A 24,914-nucleotide genomic window follows, 5' to 3' on the forward strand; every position below is an offset into this window, starting at 1 on the left:
GGTACAGGATGGTCAGGAGATAGAGTTCAACATCTCAGATGATGGAGCCTTGAGATTCCGTACCATATTGTGTGTTCCTGCCGACCCTAAGATCAAGAGAGTTATTCTGGAGGAAGCACATCAGTCCTTGTATACTGTGCATATGGGTAGCAATAAAATGTATAGGGATCTTCGAGAGTCTTTCTGGTAGAGCAACATGAAGAGGTAGATAGCCCAGTTTATGGATCAGTGTTTGATATGCCAGCAGTTAAAAGCTAAGCATCAGAAACCGATGGGATCATTGTAACCACTCTACATTCCTGAGTGGACGTATAGCGATGGCTTTCGTCACAAGATTACCACCAGCGTTGCGTGGACAGAACACTATTTGGGTAGTTTTGGATCAACTGATGAAGACTACCCACTTTTTGCTGATCATAGTTAACTACTCCATGGACAAATTGGTTGAGTTATATATTTAAGAGATAGTTAGACTCTATAGCATCCCAATGTCCATAGTTTTAGGCAGAGACCCACGGTTCACATCTCATTCTTGGAGGAGTTTACAAGGGGTCATGGGTTCTTAGTTGTCGTTTAGCACAATTTTTCATCCTTCAACAGATGGGTAGATGGAGAGAATGATATAGATTTTGGAGGATATGCTGCGAGTATGTGTGCTGGACTTTGGAGGTCATTAGATGCAGTATTTGCCACCGGTCAAGTTTGCGTATAACAACAGCTACCACGCCAGCATTGGGATGGTACCGTATGAGGCATTATATGGCAAGAGGTGCCGATCCCCATTATACTAGGAAGAGATTGGGGAAAGATATATTTTGGGGCCACAGCTGATACAATAGACTCAAGATAAAGTTAGACTCATTAGAGACAAGATCAAAACATCACAGAGTCGGAAAAAGAGTTATGCAGATACTCACCGGTGAGAGTTGGAATTTGAGGCAGGAGATCACGTATTTTTGAAAGTGGCACCGTAGAAGGGAGTTATGAGGTTTGAGATGAAGGGTAAGCTGAGCCTTAGGTATATTGGACCATTTGAGATTCTTGAAAGAGTGGGTCCAGTTGCCTATAGGTTGACATTACCACTGGTCCTATCTAGGATCCATGACGTATTTCATGTTTCTATGTTGAGGAAATACGTCCTATATCCCTCCCATGTGATCAAATTCGAAGCACTGGAGCTGGGTGATACCTTAACTTATGAAGAGGTGTTAGTGTAGATTTTAGACTGGAAGGAACAGGAGCTACGCACGAAGAAGATTCCACTAGTAAAGGTGTTATGGCGCAATCATGCAGTAGAAGAAGTTTCCTTGGAGTTAGAAGAACAAATGCACTAGAGGTACCCACATCTATTCAGTGGAGCTTAGAGTTGAGCGAGTCAGAATAAAAGTGATTAATAATGTTGTTTTTTTATTTGTATAGGGTAACGTATGATAGATAGAATTTTTAGTTTTTAGATGTGAATGGCTTTGGGAGAATTTTGAATAGTTGTAATCTCCTAGAACCCTCTTTGTAACCATGGTGTTCCTTTGTCATAAGTAAGGGTAATTAATAAAATTGAAAGTGTTTTCCCTAAGGATGAGAAGTAGACGAATAGTAAGTTCGAGGATGAATTTTTTATAAGGAGGGGAGAATGTAATAACCCCAAAAATGTTTGTACAAGACTAGTGGAGTGATTTCAATAATAATAATAATAATAATAATAATAATTAATTAAATTAAATTAAAATTTTTTAAAAAGAGAAAAAAATATTTAAAATTTATTTTTATTTTATTTTATTAATTAAATAAATTATTATAAATTAATTAAATATTATAATAACATTATTATTATTCTATATTTATATATATAACATAAGCATTACCTGAAACTTCTTGAAGCTTTAGGATTTCTGAAATTTCAGCTGGCAACACCCCCCTCCCCAATGACCTCTCTTTCTCTCTCCTTCATTCTACCTCTCTCTCTCCCTTCGATCTCTTCTGCCTAACGAGCACTGATCAAAAGTCAAGAAATACCATTGGGCTCCATTTTTCGCCATCGACATTTCTACCTGAGCAGATTTGTCGTAGGAACAACGAGGGCATATCTCCTAAGGTAAGGTAAATTCTCACTCTTACCTCAATTTTTATTAAATATTAAGCCAAATCGATGATCATATACCACCACGAGAATCTAGGGATGATTCTCTACAAGTCTAGCAGTGTGGATTTCTCATGGGTTCGTCGTAGGCATAGCCCTAAAATTAGGATAAAGGGGTTATATAGGGATTAATTGTAATTTAATTAATGTAGATTTGAAAATGTTAAAATATTGGACATTCTGGGGTTGAACCAAGTAAGTAGGGTTCTTGGAATTTAGGGTTCAAGTAAGTGTCATGGGTATAATTTCGGGATCCTTGCAGGCGTAGTTCAGGAAACCAGGTAAGGAGAATAAATTATAGTAGTTTTTGTTGAGAATTATTGGTTGGAAATTATGTGAAAATGAATTATGATATTTTACTTGAAATTATTATGATACAAATAATAGATGAAAATTGTGTGCTTGTGAAGTATACTAGAAATTAAATATGGTGATGAGTATTTTCTGAGAAAATAATGAAAATAAGAAAGTATGAAATACTGATATCAGTATATTGAGAAATGTTAAAGCATGCTAAATGTGAATTGTTTATTAAGAAACAATGAAAATGATATATGTGTATATGCATATTGAAGAGTTTTCTGAGAAATACCAAAATGCGTGAAATAATAAATATATATGCTAGTATTTGAATGAAATGAGCATTGATATGAGAACATTGAAATGTGGGAATTGAAATATGAATATTGAAATGTACATATTGAAATGTGAATATGGCAAAATAAATGTTGAGTTGAGAATAAGAAAATGATAATATTGCAACGTGAATAATGCAATATGGAAATTGAAAGGTGATGATTTGAAATGAGAGTACTGATTGTGAATATTGGGGAAATGTGAACATTGTAAAGTGCGAAAGCTGTAATGGGATCATTGAAATGCAAATGATGAAATGCAAATACCGAATAATGATTACAGGTATGTGGCGATGATAACCCTGATGGATGGATATGGATACCCTAATGATGGGTTGTGATATTGAGCACTATACCGTTGCTAGTGGTAATAGTGCAACCACTGTGGGCAATCGACTGAGCTATTTAGTAGAGTTTTTGTGCCCCTGAGTTCGAAATAGGGCTAGAGGCCGGCCAGTCGTTCTACAGATGCATGAATGGATTTCCATTTTGATCTAACCGGGTAAGCTAATTGTGGTTAGATCTAGCCTTCGAGCCGCACGACCCTATTCATGGGGGGAAGCATGACGTGGAGAAAAATCATCAAGGCAGCCATGAGTTACATACGTGATATTAGTACTAGGTATCAAGGACACTCATGGGCTGGATGGTGAAATGGAAATGGAAAAGAAGAGAATGATGAAAATAGAAAATAAAAGAGTCCAAGTTTAATAATCTGAAAAATTAAGCGAAGTAAAACTCTCTACCCGAGGGCTTATTGAGTAAGGTGAGTGCCCTGATAGGTATATGATGTAGTCATATCTAACTGCAAAGCGTATTAGGGCAGAGGGAAGCTACTTTTATGGGTGGGTAGACTTCCCTATTCTCTGGAACTTCGCTGATAAACATGGGTTGCATGTGAATGAGGTTGGAAATGAAATTAAAAGCTTATAAAAGTTTGTGTTTTATATCTATATAATTATGAGCATATATATTAGTGTATTTTTCTCATATGAATTGATGATTTGAAAAGTAAAATGTGTTATAATTGAACTCATATGCCACACACTACAAATAATTTATTCCGTCTTACTGAGATATGTGTCACTTGGATTATCTAAAATTTTCAGGGAACATAGACAGACCAGGGGATAGAGCTCCGAGATAATGTAGAGCAGATACCCTGATATATAGGGTGAGTTTTGGACTTGGGAGGTGTAATTCCTCTAGGGTTGTGTTATTTTTGGGTATGATAGAAATGTGTGTATATGTATATTGATACTCTGGGTATTTTGTTCTTGATGGTATGTACATTATGTCTTTCTCTGATAGGTTAATATAAATAAAATGTCTGTTTACCCGATACCCAATGTGGGTCGAGTCATGTGAGTGGTATTAGAATTGTTGACGTGATTGATGTGATTTTTGATATGTATGATTTAATTATTATTGATGATTTTAAAAAATGGTATGAAAAATTGGGGCATCACACCCTCTAACAAGGAACTAGAATGTACTTTATTGAAAATGAATAAGCCTCTAGTTAGGGTGTCTAAACAGAATATATTTTTGAAAAATGAAAATAGAAAGTTGGCAAAAAAAATTAAAAGATATAAGAAAATATCAGGCCACCTTAGAGAAGAAGAAGATTGTGAAAGTGTTGAAAATCATCTGCTTAGAAAGAAAAATTGAAATTTATTTTGAAATGATTTTCAAATCCAAAAATAAGAAGTATAGTTCAAATAAACCCTTAGGAGCTAAAAGAAATAAATCTTTTCAAAAGGGTTTATCTTACAAATCTTATTGCCATGCCTCATTGAGCAAAAACAGAATAAATAAGCATAATCTTTTATGTGTATTCAATACCTGCTTATTTTGAAAAAGTATATGGCACATATGGTTTAATTGTTTACTCATATGTGCCAGAGGCTTAGAAAAAGAAATGAAATAGATAATCAGCAAAGCAAACCCCGTAGGACCAAAGAAAAATTGGATTTAAATTAAATTTATCAAACTAGTTAATTTTTTCCTTGGACCCTAGGATTAGATTTAGGGGTTAGTAATGTCAATAGGCTTGGGAGGTGGCTTTGGTTCAAAATATAGAAGCTTAATATACACATCTACTTCCAAATGAATAGGGAAATTGTGCTTGGTATATATTTCCTACTGCTTAACTCATGTGTTTAATATAAACATCTTAACTTAAGCATACTTTGTCCATTTCACAAAGTTGAGGTTTATGGATTCGTCTCACTATATATCCTTTATCCTTAAGCTTATCTTTTAACATAAAAGCCTGGATCAAAGTTTAGTCGTCATTCTAGGCTTATAGCACTATTGATCATACATGACTAGTATATATTGAGTTCTTATCATAAGACATCTCTTCTCAACCTGATTAGGGGTATCAACTAAGGGAATCAAGCTTCTTATCTAAGTACAATAAAATATTTCCTTTGAGCTTAAAATACAAAAATCCTCTATTTTGGTTCACCATCCCATCCATAGGATTCTTTTCCAAACCACGATCACATCAGGTAAAGATTCATCCTTTCCTTAGTTTGTATCCTTGTTCCAAATTGTGATAATATCAAAAGGATACATCCCAATCACCAAAGAGCAATGTTCACAAAATAATAATTTCTTGAGTGCTCTTTGACTATTTAGTTTGGACATATTAACCAGCACGAAAATATTTTTGAATTGTGTCCTGTTTCTCCAAAATACTCTCCCAAACTTAAAAAGGATTTCATCGTTAAGAGTATTTATTCTAGCTTGTGTCATAAGCTCTCAAACGTTAACATCAAATTATTTAGAGCTTCATTTCATTAGATCAAGATGAATGGCTAATATGATTGCACTAGGTCACTATCCAGATGAATGCATAAAATTCAAGTTAACCTATGCTCATGTATTTATAATTCAAAGCCATTTGATCTTGTGCCTCTCACACGTATTTAGATTCATAAGAGAAGAGGCATTATAGTCTTAGAACACTCAAAGAAATATTCGTTGTGATCTTTTGGTCAGGTAAGCCTAAAGCATTCACGCAAAGATTAAATCATTGAAAATCTAAAAACACTTGGCTAAAGAATTTGAAAAATAGAAAAGGAAAAATTTGGCAAATTGCTTAACTCAGGGGGAGCATTTATCTTTCACGACTATTTATATTAAATGCTCTCATGATTTTATCTTTTATGCCCATATGCTTTCATATGAAAAACATTGAATTCCTACTATTCATTGTGCATTAAATGAGTACATCTTCTAATGGATAGTTTAACTCTTGTATCATTCGTTGATTGCTACCTGATTGCATGCTTAGTTTAGAATGCCTCCTGCATGGCGGAAGCAATTGATGTGAATTGCATGCTAGTAGTGGATTTTAGGTTGTTGCATGATTTATATGAGTATTTTATTGAGAACAACCAGCTATCAAGTACAGGCTTTGTGGGAAAATGTCCAATTTATAGACGACATGCTGCCGAAATTTCTATAAGAATTTTCCCAAAAGTAAAACCATGTACATAGATGATTCTTATAAAGTTAATGTTAAAATATTTTCGAAAGGATGAGTGAAAATAAAATGAATATTAAATTTCATCCTTGCATAATCATCAATAATATTTAAGGGAGCTAAGCTCCATCCCTAGAGAAAGAACATAAAGAACTCATATACATCATGCTTTGATCTTTGAATATTGAGGCTCTTCTAAGAACCCTGAATATCATATTCAGCTTTTAAAGCTATATATTTAGATATGGATTGTTCTTGGTTGTGAACACAAAATCATGCAGTAATATATATATATATATATATATATATATATATATATATATATTTTTTTTTTTTCTTATGCATGTGTAATCCATAGGGGTAGCTATACTAGTTGCATAAAAGAGTAAGTTAATCTTTACAAGTATATTTATTTTAAGAGATTTAAAATAAGGGCTTATACTAATTGGCATGTTAAATGAATTTAATCTTTGGCTAGTATAAGTAGTTCATTGTATCTAAACTGGAATTCAAATTGATAGGGGGGGCATCCAAAAATTAAAATGCCTATCATATTATGCTCACAAATGTTTGCTTAGATCAGTTCTTGAATTCATTGTGGTTTATGTGTTATAATGATGTTTTTATTGAAAAATCATAATTAGATACATATTGCTTAGCCACAATAGTTCTTCTTTACTATATGATCTTGCATGTGATTGTTAAATTCTTAAGATCAATATGGTTGTCCTATTCTGGTTGTTTTATGAAGTGTGCTTAAATGTTTAACCATAATAATGTTACTTGCTTGCATGATCATTAAATTTTTTTTTGGCAAGCACCCCTAGTATCTCTTGACAATATCCTAAGGGGGATATACATATATTTACATATATTTTTATTATTTGGCAAGAAATTCTTTCAAATAAAAAATCATTTATTTCTTGCCTTATTATTAGTCATATATATATACATATGTTTTTTTAATTGCATAACCGGTTCGGTAACTACTCATGAAAATGCATGCAAACTAGTTAGATTATATTTATGCTCAAAACTATTTTTTATATGCCGCATGTGTTTAAATTCCAAATTTCTGCGGGTCTTATGATATGTTTTAATTGCAATGGTTTGTGCATATTTATGGTTTAATTCAGGTTTCATATCATTTAAATCATTTATATGAAAAGTTATATTGTTTTTATGCTTATTTACCATATTTTTCAAAAACAGTTATATTTTTTTTCATGCCCTTTTTGCTGTTGCCAAAAGGGGGAGAAGTAGGGCAAAATTGGGTAATTGAGAAAATGCTTGAACTTTACATTTCCTTTATGCATAGTTTCACGGGGAGCCTTTCTTGGTTGCACTCACTTTTACATAAAGTATTTGTCATCATAAAAAATGGAGAGATTGTTGACCTTATGGATCATATCCCATTTTGATTATGGAAAATACTTTGGTATTTAATGTTTGCCGAGTTTATGTGCAAGATCATATTGGAAAAGTTATACGAAATCAAGTGGTGACTTGAAGAAAATGAAGACCCAACATATTTTTTTGTTGTAATTTATATTTCATTCAATTTGGGTCTGTAATATCTAGTTAAGCCTCGGTCTGTAATAATTGATGCATATTACGCATATAGGAACCATAAGCTAAGAAAGGCTTTAGAAAGACCCTAGGTCCTTGCACAAGCACTTAGGAAAGTCCCCATTATCATATATGTTATCAGAGGAAATCAATTTTCAAAAATAGGACTTGGGTGTTAAAATATTAAGGATTCGGGTGACCGAACCTTGGCATTGAAATTGCCTCAGTCGATCAAGCGTTGGGAAAGTAAAAATGTTGAAATGATTTTAGGCGACCGAACTAAAAAGAACTTGGTGTTCTCGATCGACCGAATATTTAATCCTAATTTTTCTAACCACCCGGGCGCATGAACTTCACAGTCATTTTGACCGCGGGCGATCGAAAGGGCAAGTTTGGCAGGCTGAACTTGAGACCAGGTGACTAAACCTCGTGCAGGTTGGAAAATCGCCTTGGCCAGTAGACCGAACATGTTTTCAGGCACCCGAACATGGAGAATTCACTTTTTCCCATGTGTCTGTTCGGGTTGGCCAAATTTTACCAAGGGTTAATTGGGGTAAAACAAGGTTATTTTTATTAAACTCATTTAAAACAATTTTAATAATTTCCCTGATGTCCCTAACAGTTAAAATTCTTGGTTGGTCTATATATATGGCATCATTTGTAAGATTAAGCAAGGATTAGAAATTTGATTAAAATAAAAATCCTCTGAAATTTTCAAAGGTTATTCTTCCAATACAATGCCTATACACTCACCCATTACTATTCTTTTGATAAATCAAACTTGGTGAGAGTGCCCTTAAGTGATTCTATACCGTTCCAACTTGCTAGAACTCTCATTGTTGTGATTGTGTGATTGCTTTTTGATTGAGAGTTTAAGGTTTTTCCTCCTAGTTTAATTAATAATCATTGTGTGGGGAAAACTTTCTAGCTTGTGAGTCTTGGCACTTGTGTTGCAATACATGTAAACTTGTATTGTGATTGTGCAAAAATCTTTTTCACAAGCTTATTTTTCAAAGTCTTGAGGTGCATTGATTATTGCATATGCATATTGGTACAAATCTGCTTGTATTTAGAAACATTAGAATTGTACATAAAAATTTGATACTCACTGTTGTATTCCAGGCGTGGCTTGAGGGGGTATTGATTTAGCCCATAAGGATAAGTTGTTAGGGTCTTCTCTGCCCCACAAGGAGAAGGTTGAGGTCAGTCCTGGTGTAATATGACCTAGTTGTAACCGGTGCCGCTCCACCCATTAAGTGAGCAATAGTGGTAATCATTGGGCTTGCGAGCTGAGGCGGGGATGTAGGCAGTATTGGCTGAACCCCAATAACATATCTAGTGTCAATTTTATTTTTCATAATTTACTTTCTGAACCTGCATGTTAATATTTATAGCACTGAATGTTTGATATACTAAGATTGCTTTAAATTGATTAAATATTTGCTCAGTAGAATATTTGTGATATTAGAAAATAATTAGACAAACCCTAGGTTGTGTATATACTGCTGTTGGATAGTTATAACTAGGCTTAAATTTTTTAAATATCTAATTCAACCCCATTTTGGGAATACACCAATTCCAACAGGATTCTTAAGCTTAAGCTAATCAAAAGTACTAATATTTGCTTTAGAATGGGCTATATATAAAGTTCTTAAAATTTTGACCATTAGGGACAATGTGGGCATTTTTTAAATTATTTAATTAAAATTTTAATTACGTTTAGAGTTGAAAATTTGATAAACTCGAGAAGTTCGATCGACTGGAAAAGGCGCGGGTCGGCTGGCCCCAGTTTATTTTCAAATTTATGAAAGTTCTTGTCATCTAGGCACAGCGCCGGTTGGCTGGCATTTGGGCGGTTTCAGAAAGACTAAGAAATAGCGTGTTAGGCCAAGGTTTGATTGGCTTGGCCTTGAAGGGTTGATTGACTGGGGCTTTTTAGTTCAGTTTAGGGCTGGTCGCCTAGGCTTTAAAAGCTTGGCCGAAAGTGAAGACCGGCCGGCTGGAGCTTGCATGCTCATTTTGGGCTAGTCGGCTGGGCCTTTGTAAACTGTCCAAAAGCAAAGGTCGGTCAGTTGGGGATGTTAAAGCCTGCAAAGGGCCGGTCTGTCTGGCTCTATGTAAAAACGAATTTTAGCCCACTTTTTGATTTCAAAAATATTTTAAAAACCTTTGGAAGAGTTTAATAATTTGTTTGAAAGGTTTTTCGTGAAAGCATTAGTTCCCTAAGGTATGTCTATGGTCATGTTTAGCCCACTTTTTGATTTCAAAAATATTTTAAAAACCTTTGGAAGAGTTTAATAATTTGTGTGAAAGGTTTTTTGCGAAAGCATTAGTTCCCTAAGGTATGTCTATGGTCATGTTTGAGCATTTAACCACATCATGCATGATATGCATTATTACAGACCAAACTTAAATGCAATTACAAATAAGTAAATCATGTCTTCCTTTCATGCTCTTCAATTCTTCATGGAATACGCCAGTCAAAATGTACTCTAAGTCTTTCACGACTTCCATTTTCCTTTCCCTTATGTGTGTGCTGAATTATAAACCTACTCAATCACTTAAATACACACATAAGATACTTGTATTTTGTCATTATCAAAACAGGGATCGAACTCAAAAAGTCAACAGAGATTTTTATTAATGTTTTAACTTTATTTTAATATTTGTTTTATAGAATTTTCATTGGAAAATTTGTTTTCTAATAAAAAAAATAATTTTTCAATCAAGTTTCAATTGTTTTCAAGGATTTTCAAGAGTTTTCTAAAAAAGAAAAACACTAAAATATTTTCAAAAACATTTTTTCTAAAAAAACACGAAAATGTTTTCTAAAACCATATTTTTGAAAATATTTTGGAACTAAAAATGGCTTGATTCCACCAATAGAGGATATGTAGGCAATTTACCTTTACAGATGAAGCCACAAAAAAAAAAAAAAAAAAAAAAAACCTAAGTTTTGGCCTAACAAGGTTTAATATAACAAATCAAGGTTACTTAAAATGTTTGTTTAAGTTAAGTTTCAAGGCTCAAGTGTTTTTTTTTAAATCAACTGATTATGTTTGAAGAGCTTAAATGAAGTTGATACTTAAAGATATGAGTCATGATGGATATAAAGCATATTGAAGAATTGATTAAAGTTTGGACAAAGTGTTGAAGCTGTATGACATGAAGATTTAGGCACTTAAACAGTTTTTATCTTGTTAAAGTCTCATGTAAGTACTTCGAATCTCAATATTGAAGTTGAAGCTCTTAGAATTCATTATGGACTTAGAGACCTATTTTTAAACATAGAAAATATTTTCATAAAGTCTAAAAAAAGTTTTCCAAGTTACAAATTTAAGTTTTGAACTAAACTTTGAAAAACAATAAGTGGCTAAGTGATCAAGCAACTAATGATCTCACATCGAGCGACTCACATGCTACCGACTTTATTAATGAGCAAATAGAACAGGATTTGGTAATTGAACCATCGTGACTAGTCGACTAACTCGGTACTGACTTTCTAAATGAGCTATTTTTAAAGAGGTCAGGCGATTGACCCTAAGGCTTAGTCGACTGATGTCTGTGTTTTAAACTTTTAATGGCGCGGATTGTGTTTATAAATTTGAATGATTGGATTTCCAAACTCAGAGAAAACTTGGGGAAAGCGGTAGGAAACTTTTCTACACTATATAAAGGTGTTCTTTTCACAAGTTAGGTTAACCATATAAACACAAACAATTTCAAATTTGAGTTATACTAGCAAAATTATTTTATGAACGGTTGCTGTGTGTTCTTACTAAAACCTTGCGAAATTTTGATTTGATTTTTCGAAATCCACACACTATGATCAGATTATTAGTGATATAATCTTGAGCTTCATCTCTTTATTGATTTTATTGAAATATATAGTGATTCTAACGTGTACAAATTTTGCTCTTTTGAAGAGTATCTCTATTGTACAAATAAACTTGTTTTGTTGTTTTGTTATTGACAGTTCTGGGCTTTGAATTGTTGCCAAGCAAGAGGGTTGTTCTCGTTAGAGCAACATCTCCACCTTGAATGGAGAAAGGGGTACTTCACCTGGTAACGAAGTGGAAAGGAAAATCCTTAAAGCGAGTTGCTCGAGGCAAGGATGTAGGTTGCTGGCCGAACCTTGTAAAAAATCTTGTGCTCGATCATCTTATACCTATCTTTTAAAATTTTTGCAAGTTATACAAGGCGTGTATGATTTTATATTTATTGGGAACTTGCTTGTTGACCTTATATGTCACACTCGATTTTGATAATGACAAATACTCTAGTATTTGATAGCTTTCAAGTGTATGTGCAGATTTATATTAACATATCAAGCAATGACACATGAAAGCAAAGCATAAAGACCTTGAAGACATTTTTTATGATTATAATTCATTTTATGTAATATGGGTCTATAATAGTTATTAGGAGAAAAATATCTAGTAATAATTATCTACATATCAGGCATATAGGATATATGGTAAGCTTAGTAGACCTTAGTGCGACTTTAGGTCCCAACACTTATGCACAAATAAGTCCTCATTATCATGCACAAATCAGGGGATCAAAACTAAGGCAAACTAGACTTAAAATGAAAATCATGTGATAGGTCGGGCGACCGAACCTGTGGTATTCAAAACACCTCTAGCGCCCAAACCGTTGGAAAGTCAGCAGGGTTGACTTGGTTTCGGGCGACTGAACCAGATGATCCTATCTCCCTTGGGCGACCAAACCCTTAAAAGGACACTTTTCACCAACTCGGGTTGTTGAATATTTTAGCTTAAAATAGGCCTCGAGCGATCGAAGACCTGTATTTGGGTAACCAAACTTAGACCCGGGCACCCGAACTGCAAACATAAAGATCTAACTTTTATTCAGCCAACCGAGCTTGAACTTGGGCACCCAAACCATTAAAAATGGATTTTGAGTTGAGTCTATTTGGGCGACCAAACTAAAGTTTAGCCACCCGAAACCTCACGGGTTGTAAATTATTTACTAAGGTTAAAATGCTTTAAACAGGGTTAATTTTTCTAATGTGTTTTAAAACATCCCTAATGATACCCTACATGTCCTAAACGATTATATTTTGGCCTTTGTCTATATATAAGACCTTATTTGGCTGGATTAGCAACAAGATTAAGAAAATCATTAGCAAAATCCTCTTTATTTCAAAATCCTATTTTACCTAAATACTCTCATATCTTCATTCCCTTGATATATCTTAGCATTGTGAGGGCTTATTGATTGTGCTAGTGCTTATTAGATATTAGTAATACTCCCTTTGCTTTGGTTGATTATTGATATTGATTTTTGGGATTTTGGTTAAGTTTATCCCATAGATTTGAATATTGTAAGTCTTGTGTTGGGATAAACTAACAAGCTTAAGGATCGTTGCATTGTCATTGCCAGATTCCTATAGCTTTGATTTTGTTGTGCAAATATTTTTCCAAGTTATAGTATTTTCAAACTACTCTTGTGCTTATTTCATTAAAGGAAAATATTTTGAGTTAGTTTGAATATTTGATTAGCATCTTTGAAACTCTAATTTGTCATTGATATTTGATATAACTTGTTTCAAAGATATAGCTTAATTAGAACACTCTTGAGTATACTTGTTATCACATCTGGTTGAGTGTTGCTTGCACAAAGATACACATCACTGAACTTACATAACCTATAATATTGATGTGCATGTGATTGATTACATTTGGTACATATCTCTTTTTCTGAGAAACATAATCATTGTACTGGTTATATTGTGAAAAATACTGTTGTATTCTAGGCATAGCAAGAGGGGGCGGTAATCCACTCCGGTAAGGATTGTTTGTAAAAGTTGAGGTCAACCCTGTGCTAATTGACCTGACTATTTAGGTGCCGCTCCACTCGTTAAGTGAGCTCATGGTGGTAATCCTTGTGTTTGTTAGCCAAGGTGGGGACGTAGGCAGCTTGCCAAACCTTGATAACATTTCTGGGTGTCATCTCTATTTACCGCTTTATTGTGCATGCTTAACTAAATTATTTGTGTTCTTTAATTTTCGTTGTATATCTATATTTATTTACTTTATTTGCACTAGATTGACCCTAGGCTTGTGTAATACTACTGTTAGGAGATTGACCTAGGGCATTAATTTTGAAAATATCAATTCACACCCTCCCCCCCCTCTTGGGATCACGGTAAAGCTAATATTGCTGAATATTGGGAATTGATCATGATTGAATCAAGATAATCTATTGTATGTTGCTTTGTGTTGATTAGATAAAAAAAATCAGACAAGCATTAATATATGAATTCTAGATTGAAATAGCTGAGGTAAAGTTTTTGATATTGATCATTCCATTGAAGCATAAGTGGTAAGAAAATTCAAGATTGAATTATTGAATTTGTATCTTGAGAATATTATTGACTATTGCCAAAAATCTAATTTTGATAATCGATTAACTGAATTAATTGAAGTTTTATATTCATATATAGGATTGTCTATTGGTATAGTACGACCACTATTTAGATATTGTGATTGTGTGGTTGTGGGAGTTTAAATTAAAAAGGGTTAATGTAATATGAAATTATGCTAATAAATTTTTTAATTACCCAATTCACCCCCCCCCGGTCTTGGGAATACATCTTTAATTTCACTGAATGTTATCTTTGTTTTCTCCTCTTTTCTTTTTGTTTTTATATATTTTCTTTAAGGAGTTTGATGAGACATGCAAGTAGTGGAATTCCTATAGGGTATGTGTTTCTATATGAATTCCATGAAAGCATTCTCAAAAAAGGTAGAGGGTAGGAAGTTTGAGATTTAGTAAATAAAAAATGTAGAAAGTGTTTACTTTTTGAGTCCGATCTCTATTTTGATGCTGACGAAATACAGTAAACTTATGTGTGTATTTAGGATGTGAACAGGTCCATATTTGAGATCACACATAAGGGATAGGGAAATGAATGCCAAGACGGATCTTAAAACTTATTTCGTGTAGCATATTCCATAGATGATAGATAAGCAAAAGAGGAAAGAGGATGACAGTTAATTTTTATTGTAATTGCATTTGGTTTTCTGGTCTGTAATAACTACATCTCATGCAAGATAGGTTTATGCTCAAAGGGCCATAAAATGACAAAAGGAACCATGACCCTTACACTTGAATGCCACATGTTTTTTCACTAGGGTTGAAATAGCACAAGAGACCAAACAAGACATAAAGGCCATTTTGTGATGTTTCGGGTGGCCGAACCTTGGCAATATAAAATGCTTGGGTTGACTAAACTGGCTGGAGGTCAAAAGGTTGACCAAGCCTTAGCCGACCAAACGGTTTTTGAACTAACTCTCCTCAGTCGACCGAACCTTGGATGTGACCATACTCACTATACTCAGCCAATCGAAATGATAGTTCAATTTGAGCTTGGGCGATCGTAGTTCATAGCTCAGCCATCCAAACCTTTTATCGGGTGACCAAAAGCTCAAAGCTTTCGAAAATCGCCTAACTTAGCCGAACGGCCAGTGGCCACGTGTAAAGACCCGAAGAATTATTGTAATTAAATAACAAAAGAAAGGAGAGAAAAGGATTTTCCAAGGGAATCTCAGTAGGGTCTCGTCGACGAGCATGGAATTCTTGTCGATGAGTACCCTTCTTAAGCACGTCGATGAGGACATATGTCTCGTCGATGAAAAGATACCAAGAGGGTTATTTTAGGGCCTGAAGATCGTCGACAAACCTGCAGCTATAGGCGACGAACTCCCTTCTTAGACTCGTCGACAAGGGGTTGTGGCTCATCGATGAGGCCACGTGGACAACACTTTATAAATAGGGTAAAACATATTTTTCAGCGAGATATTTCGCATGCAAACCCTCTCTCTCTCTCTCTCTCTCTCTCTCTCTCTCTCTCTCTCTCTCTCTAAAATTCGTCCCTTTCTCCTTCTCTCTTCATTTTTGGCTTCAATTCTGGCTGGATTGACGATCAGAAGCCGCCACGCTACTCCTGGGAAGATTCTCTCCAAGTCTGTTGGAGTAGTTCGTTGCTTAGGCCAACTTGGGCACTATCCCAAAATCAAGGTAAGTTGGTTATTTTAAGTTTTATAAGGTATTTGGTATTTCTGGATTGAGGAAAGTGTAGTAGATGGAATAATACTGAAGTTTTGTTTAGGAAAATATAAATTTCAAGGTGTTGAGCTGGGAACACTATGGGTGTAGGTTTGGATTATATTACGAGCATCTCAGTAAGGCAAGTAAGGGGAATAAATTATAGCAGATATTTTTGTGAAATACTGGGTGAATTATATGTGAAACAAATTATAATATTTTCCCTAAAATTATTATGATATGATTAACAAATGAAAATTGTGTGGCATATAATTATATGAAAATGATGAAACGTATAATGTAACAGGTGATTTGAAATGGGAAATGTTAATATGATTTCTAGAAAATAATGAAATGGGATAAATGGATGTTGGAAATGATTTTATGAAAACAATGAAGGTATGAAACACAGATATATGTGAATATAGAGAAACGTGAAAATAAGTGAAATATGGAAGTGGTTTTATGAAATGGAGGAAGTATGAAATATTGATATGTGCATAGAGGAAATGATGAAACTTGTGATAGGTAATATATTTTCATATATATACATGCATATTGTTATGAAAGGAAACAGGTATTGAAATACTGAAAATTTATCGATAGACAAATGTGAATTTACTGGGAATATTGAAATGTGAACATTGCAACTAACAACTGCAATGAATATTAAGTTTGAAAATTCTGATATGAGAAAAGTGAAATAGTGGAAAAGAGAACCCTGATGGAATGGATATGTAAACCCCAGCGATGGGTTATGATATCGAGCATGGTACCGATGTTAAAGTATGAAAAATGCAACCACACGGACTCATGGAGTGTGTGGTGACGCAGTACGAATGGACCAGTGAAGGAATGGACTAGAAATGAAATGGTGTGAGTAAATAAATAATTAAAGCGAAGTAAGACACACCGCCTGAGGGCTTACTGAGTATGGTGAGTCCTATAATACCTCAACCGCAAAGGATCTGAGATATTTTCTTTTTACCATTGATTTACAGTGGAAGTAAATAAACTCAATTATTATTAAACTAGAGCGCTAATTAATCATAGTACAATCATTTATTTCAAAAGAAGAAAAATTACACTAACATAATTATCTGGCATCATACTAATATTTCTAATCAAGCTTTATTTTTCTATCTTATTCCCACATGCATGCTTGCTATGCCTGATTTTCAATATGTCCTTCAGAGTTATCTGAAATGTAAAAATATTATTGGGGTGAGACAACACTCAGTAAGTAAATAATATTATTATTAGTGTGTGACCAAAATGAGCTTTTAAAATTTCGTAAAACAATATTTAATACTATAACTTCAAAACTACTTCTAAAATAAATGTAAATTTAAAAATTTATGCATAAAACTTTTACCATCAACTATAACAGTAAAATTTAATAACTATATGCTGTGACTGTTAAATTAAACTTTTAACTTTAAAACTGTAAAAATATTTAATTATATACATATATATACTTTTCCTTATACGTTTCCTTTAGATCGTCATTTAGGCACAAGAATAACCAATTTCATATAAATATATACTTTTCCTTCAAATCATCAATAACTTTGTACACGTAATTAAATATGTACAAACATATATTGTAAAAACCACCTTTATGTCTGTTAGTCGTAAGTCATGTTTACCCCCATGACAGGATTGTGTGGTCCGAAAACTGGACTTAGCTGCCTGGCCAACGAAACTAAATCAATGTACACAATCATTAAGTAAGATTTTCCTTATTAAGTCCTGGTCCGAAACCAGGGGTGCACTTAGGAGAAATCCACTACCATATATAACCACTCTGTAAACAGTGTGGGTGCATTTTGATCCGTTTAAACTTTAAGTTGCGGTATCGAGCATCTGTAAGTTTGAACTTCCTTTGCCATAAGAGTTTTTAAAATCATCTTATTATAATTTATGCAATTTAAAATAATATCATGAAAAATCTAATCTTTACTCGTATTTTCATGAAACATGCAACGTAGAAATAAACTTATGCCACACAATTTTTGGGTTAAATTTTTTTTTTTTTTTTTTGAATAGAAAGAAATGCTGAAAATTACCCAAGTGGATTAGAACATTTATTAACCCAAAAATAAATGCAAGTATACTAAAAATAAAAATGGTATAATTAAACATGCATAAAAATAAATTTAGGGGAATTTTATGAAACTAACTAACATAATTGAAATTTACTTACAAATAAACTCGGGTATAAATTTTAAATAAAAATCTAACATAATTAAATTTACTTACCTCTTTCTTTACCTTGTGTTACGAACACAATGAATATCTCTAAAAAAAATAAGATCGGAAAGGGTGCGTGAGTGAGAATTTTATTATAAGAAAAATTTTCCCTCCACTACTAATTCTTTCATTCACTAATCTTTCTCTTCCTTCGAAATTTTTTTGTGAAAAAATGTAGGTTAAGAGCTTCCTATTTATAGGAAAATTTTGGGGAAGAAAATGGAATTTGTAAAAGTGTGGGGAGAGGGGTGAAATTATAATTTTTTTAAAATTAAAGAATGTGCATGGGATGGGCTAAGTATGGGATGGGGATTGGGATCATGTGGGGGAAATGAAAGTGCTTGCCAACACTCCCATTTAATTAATTAATTACTTAATCATGTGGGCTCAATATGGTCTTGTGGGTCCCACACAACTTTGAGACCCAAGTAGGTTTTACGTAACTCCAATAGTCCTTATATGGTTTTAAGAGCTCTAGACAGTTTCGAGACTCATGTGGACCCCTGCACGGCTTCGGGACTCATGTGGACCCCATACGGTCTTGTGGGCCCCCAATAGGATACCTATATTATTGTTATTTTATCATATATTTCTACAATTTATGTCAGTCAAAACATCATTTTATGTACTTATTTACGTATACAAGCAGTGCCTACCCTGTTTATCCTATGAAATTCCATTTTGACCAAGCCGACCTTCAGGGAGCAACTGAGCCGCAATGGTCTCTGAGCATTCACTTAGACAAGGCCTTTCTTAGGCATTGATTAAGCGCTAAAACTGCGTAATTAGGCATCTTAATCCGACCATTAAGGCTCTATTTTTAATTAAATGCTTAATTTGTCCAATATTTTAACAAAGTGCCTTATTTATAATTTATGAGTTTTATTAAACAATTTATGAATTTTTGATAATTTTTTATCATAGGAAAATTCTCAAGAGCCAAAACCGGCACTAGTTTGTAATTTACGCATAAATTTACCGTCCGAGCTCCAATCGAGACGATTCAAATTTCTAGAAAAATACAAGAGAATTATCTACAACTTCCATGTTTTTATTTTTGAGAGAAATGGGCTCCAAGAGAGTCAAAACGGATCATGTTCACGGAAAACAAAAATGAGAAAAAAAGAAGAAGAAAAAATATTGAAGTGACTGATGTGACCCGGCCATGCATGGCTAGGTTGGGTCGGGTTGGAACTAGCTGCGGGTATCCAGTTCTAGGTCTTCCCCTTTCCTATTTAAAATCACTTCCCCTACACAGGTGCCCCAAGCACCCTCTCTCCTTTTCTTTTCTTTTTCATCTATCGTTTACCTTACTCTCCTTTCTCTTCTCTCCCTATCTCTTCTTTATTTTTGGGTTATTTTTTTCTCTGTTTTTCTCCAGCCTCTCTATCTCAGCTTCCCTTGTTTCCTCCCAGCTCTCTTCCCTCAACTCTCTCTATCTTTCCCTATTTTTCCCTTCTTTCTCCTGCCCTTCTGGCCTTTCTCTTTCATTCTCTTATTCTCACTCTCTCCCTCTCGATTAATCTCCCTTCTATAGTAGGCACCAAAAGATCAGCCACGAGCTTCTGTTGCTAGCTGAGACCTAAGCACCACCTTTCCTCTCTAGGCTATCCGAACACTCCAGCCACAGGTGCAACCACAGCAGCACACCACTCCACCACTGCCAGCCGAGACTCGAGCACCGCAGCCAATTAAGAAAAAGCACCGGCTCCTCCTCTATATCTTCTACAACTGAGCACCTTCCTCAGCCTCTCTGCACGGGCAACAGACACCACGGTCAAAAGAGAAATCACTTAGCAACAGCAACCTCAGCCTAGCACCTGCAGATCCTCTGCAACTAGCCATTTTTGAGCCCTCTATTTCTCTCTCACTCTCTCTCTCTCTCTTTCTTTTCTTTTCTTTTCTTTTCTTTTTAAATTGCAATTGAATAATTTTTTTGATTTATTAAAGTTATTGTGTAGCTTAGGATTTGAATATTTTTTACGTGATTTTAATTCTTTACTGAAGTTTAATTTTTATTTATTTATCTTGCTCTTAATTAATTTTAGTATTAGCTTTGAAGATTAAATTCATTTATTTTTATTTATAATAAATAAAAAAAGAAAATAAAAAAATAATAAAAAAAAGTGCTTTTGTTTTGAAGTTTTTCCAAAATTTAATTTTTTTTTTCGAAGCTCGGTTTAGTTAGGATCAGTTTTATCAAAGTTCGTATTTTTACTGTGTTTCATTATCGTTCAAGCATTAGATTTTTGTTGCATTTGCATTTTGGTTCAAGATCGTGATTTGGTTTAAGGTTTGATTTTTAGTGTGTGCGTTTGAATCAGATTGAGTCTCCATTGCGTGTTTTAATTCCATGTTCTAAGTTACCATCTTTAGTTAACGTATATTTCGATGTTTCCTTGAGTAGACTAGGGTTTCCATTCTTGCTTTTTAATTCAATGCATACTAGGATTAGAGTTTTAATTTGTGTGTTCATTTAATTTGTCAAAATAAGTCTCCTCAATCTTGAAAACCCCGAATCTGAACTGAGTTCAGTAACTTTTTATTTTCAATTGGAAGAATGTGAAATTTGAAGTTAAAAAGCATTCCTTAAGGAGACGATCTAACCCTTGGGCTGAATATTACACGACATAACTCCTATACTTGGGATAGCTTCTAAGCTGCTCATTTTTTAAGTGAGTCAGACATTAAACATGGAATCAAGGATCCTAACAGAGAATCACTTTCATTTTGATACTAACTAAATGACCATTATTATTGTTCTACACATTTTTTATTAGGTTATTACATCCTCCCCTCATAAAAATTTCGTCCTCGAAATTTACTAAAATTAAAATGAGTATTTTGTATAATTTTGTGCTTTTATCCACTCCTACTATCATTGAAAAGATGTGGGTATTTTTGGCGTATTTCTACTTCTAGTTCTCATGATGCTTCCTCAATGTTATGGTTGTGCCAAAGCACTTTTACCAATGAAATTGTCTTTGTGCGCAACTCCTGATCCTTCTTGTCTAAAATCTGGATTGGTACTTCTTCATATGATAGAGTGTCACTAACTTTTAATAACTTATAACTTATCACATGAGAAAGGTTTGGAATGTACAACGTTGAGACATGGAATACATCATGAATTTTCGATAGTGTATGAGGTAGGGCAATTCTGTAAGCTACTGGACCAACTTCTCCAATACCTCGAATGGTCCAATATACCTGGGGCTTAGTTTGCACTTTTTCCAAAACCTCATGATTCTTTTCATTGGAGCAACGTTTAAAAATATATTATCCCCCACTTCAAACTTCAACTCACACCAATGGGTATTTGCATAGCTTCTTTACTGACTTTGAACGGTTTTTATATTGTCTCGGATAAGCTTCATTTTCTCAGAGGTCCCTTATATAATCTCAAGACCTAAAAGTCGTCATTCACCAACCTCATCCCAATATAAAGGGGATCGACACTTTCGACCATATAACGCTTCATATGATGTCATCTCTATGCTGGATTGATAACTGTTGTTATAGGCAAATTCAACTAACGGCAGATATTGAATCCAACTTCCTTTGAAATCCAGTACACAAGCTCTTAACATATCCTCCAATATATGAATAGTTCTCTCCAATTTTCCATCAGTTTGAGGATGAAATGTTCTGCTTCGTGATCCCAAGGCTTTTTACAAACTCTTCCATAATTGTGACGTGAATCATGGATCTCGATCTGATAGGATAGACACGGGCACGCCATGTAGTCTAACTATCTCTTGAACATATAACTCTGCAAGCTTGGTTATAAAGTAGTTAACTTTGATTGGAATAAAGTGAGCGGTTTTCATTAGACGATCAACAACTACTAAGATGGCGTTCTGTCTATGGAGTGTTGGAGGTAGCCCAATTACAAAATCCATGGAGATGTGTTTCTATTTCCACTCAAGAATATGGAGTGGTTGTAGTGGTCTTGCTGGTCTCTGATGTTCAGCCTTTACTTTTTGACAAGTAAGACACTGTTCCATGAATTATGCAATATCTCTTTTCATGTTATTCCACCAAAAAGACTCTCTCAAGTCTTGATACATCTTTGTGCTTCCCAAATGCATTGTATAAAGAGATCGATGAGCTTTTTCCAAGATTTTTATTTTGATATCTTTGTCATTAGTCACACACAATCTAGTTTGGAATCTCAAAACTTCATCATTAGAGATGTTAAAGTCTCCCTTCACTCCACTCTGTACCTTACCCGTAATCTTCATTAGCTCTGCATCTTCTATTTGTGCAGCCTTAATTTTTCCAATAAGGTCTATTGGATTACCAGATTAGCAATGAGAGCTTGATGATTTACCTCCACTATTTCCACACCAAATCTTTCTAGGTCCATCATGATTTGATGTTGGGTCACCATTGCTAAGACTAATGCATTCAATGACTTTCGACTTAATGCATCTGCTACCACATTGGCTTTTCCCGGGTGGTAATTGATGGTGCAAGAATAATCTTTGATAAATTCTAACCATCTTCTCTACCTCATGTTTAATTCTGTTTGCTTGAAGAAGTACTTGAGACTTTTATGGTCTGTGAAATTATCACACCTTTCACCATACAGATAGTGTCTCCAGATCTTTAGTGCGAATACCATAGCTGCCAATTCCAAATCGTGTGTTGGATAATTCTTCTCGTACTCCTTGAATTGTTGAGAAGCATATGCAATTACCTTCCCTTGCTGCATTAATACACACTCGAGCCCTTTCTGAGATGCATCACTATGAATCACAAAATCATCTTCTCTTGATGGAATTGTCAGCACCGGGGCAGTGATGAGTCGTTGCTTTACTTTTTGAAAGCTTTGCTCACATTCATTAGTCCACTCATACTTCATATTCTTTCTTGTAAATCTCATTAGAGGACCAGATATTTTAGAAAACCCTTCCACAAATCGACGATAATATCTTGCCAGAACTACGAAATTCTTGATCTCATGAATATTCTTTGGTCTCGCCCAATCCACTACTACCTCTATTTTACTTGGGTCCATAGAAATACCATCCTTAGATATCACGTGCCCTAATAATGCAACTCTTTCTAGTTAGAACTCACATTTCTTAAGTTTGACATAGAGTTTCTTATCTCTTAGTACTTTGAGTACTAGCCTCAAATGGTTCTCATGTTTCTGGGGGCTTTTTGAATAAATCAAAATATCATCAATGAAGACCACCATAAATTGATCTAGATATTCACGAAAGACCTTGTTCATAAGGTCCATAAACGCAGCAGCAACATTGGTCAGTCCAAATGGCATGACTAAGAAATCATAGTGACCATATCTCGTTTGGAATGCAGTTTTTTGAACATCTTTTGGTTTGATTTTCACTTGATGGTACCCTTATTGGAGGTTGATTTTAGAGAAGACTTGTGTTCCTTGGAGTTGATCAAACAAATCATCTATAAGAGGTATTGGGTACTTGTTCTTAATTGTCACTTTGTTTATTTTCTGATAATCAATACACATTCTCATCGATCCGTCTTTCTTTTTAACGAATAGTACTAGTGCTCCCCATGGTGACATGCTGGGTCTGATGAATCCTTTGTCTAGAAACTCTTGTAATTGTTCCTTCAGTTCTTTCAATTCTACCGGTGCCATTCTATATGGAGCTTTAGATATCGGTGTCGTACCTGGTAGTAGGTTGATAACAAACTCGATTTCATGACCAAGAGGTAGTCTAGGTAAATCCTTAGGGAATACATCCGAGAATTCTCTTACTATTGGGATATCCTTAAGCTTTAATTCTTCCCTTGGTGCCTCCACCACGCATGTTGGGTACCTTTGACATCCATTCAGGAGTAATCTCCTTGCCTAGATAGCCGAAAATATTTTTGGTAAAAGGCATACACGAGTTCCATTGAACTTGTATTCTTACTCTCCAGGAGGTCTAAACACCACCTCCTTATTATAGCAATTTATACTAGCATAGCTAGAAGCTAGCTAGTCCATCCCAAGAATTACGTCAAACCCGTGCATACTAAATACTACCAAGTTAGCCGATAGTATTCTTTCCTCAACATAAATTGGGCCTTTAAGTATTTTTCTACATACTACCGAGGTTCTCGTTGGTGTAACCATAGATAACTCAGTTTCTAATGGCTAAGTCTCTACCCCACATATTTTATCATAAGCTATAGATATAAAGGAGTGTGTGACTCCAGAATCAAATAATACTACTACTTTATTGGAGAATGTGGGAATAATACCTGTCACCACATCATTAGTATTTTTTGCATCTCCTGGAGTGAGGGCATAGACACGAGCCTGAGCAGTGTTTTGTTGATTATTATTTCGAGGTGCTTGGTTGCATACTCTTTGTTGATTTGGGTTGTAGGAGTTGTTTTGTGGGCATTCTCGTTGCATGTGATCAGGTTTACCACACTAATAACAGACCCCTAATTCGGCCCGACACTCACCCCCATGTATTTTGTTGCATTTTGAATAAGGGGTGCTTTCGGCATTATTTGGATTTCTCGCTGTTTTCCCTTGCCCCAATTTATTATTGTTGTTGTTGTTGTTGTTGCTCCTTTTCCAATGTCCTTGATTTATACCAAAGTGAAACCATATGGCATGGGCCTCTTTCTCTGGTCAGATATTTCCGCACTCCTTTGTATTCTTTCTTCTGCTTTCATTGCTTTGTTTACCAATTTGGAGAAGTCTTCAAGTTTGAATACTATTACCGTTTCATAAATACTTGAGTTCAAGCCTTCTTCAAATTTT

Source organism: Malania oleifera, chromosome 5, assembly GCF_029873635.1.
Source record: "Malania oleifera isolate guangnan ecotype guangnan chromosome 5, ASM2987363v1, whole genome shotgun sequence".
Taxonomy (NCBI): Eukaryota; Viridiplantae; Streptophyta; class Magnoliopsida; order Santalales; family Ximeniaceae; genus Malania; species Malania oleifera.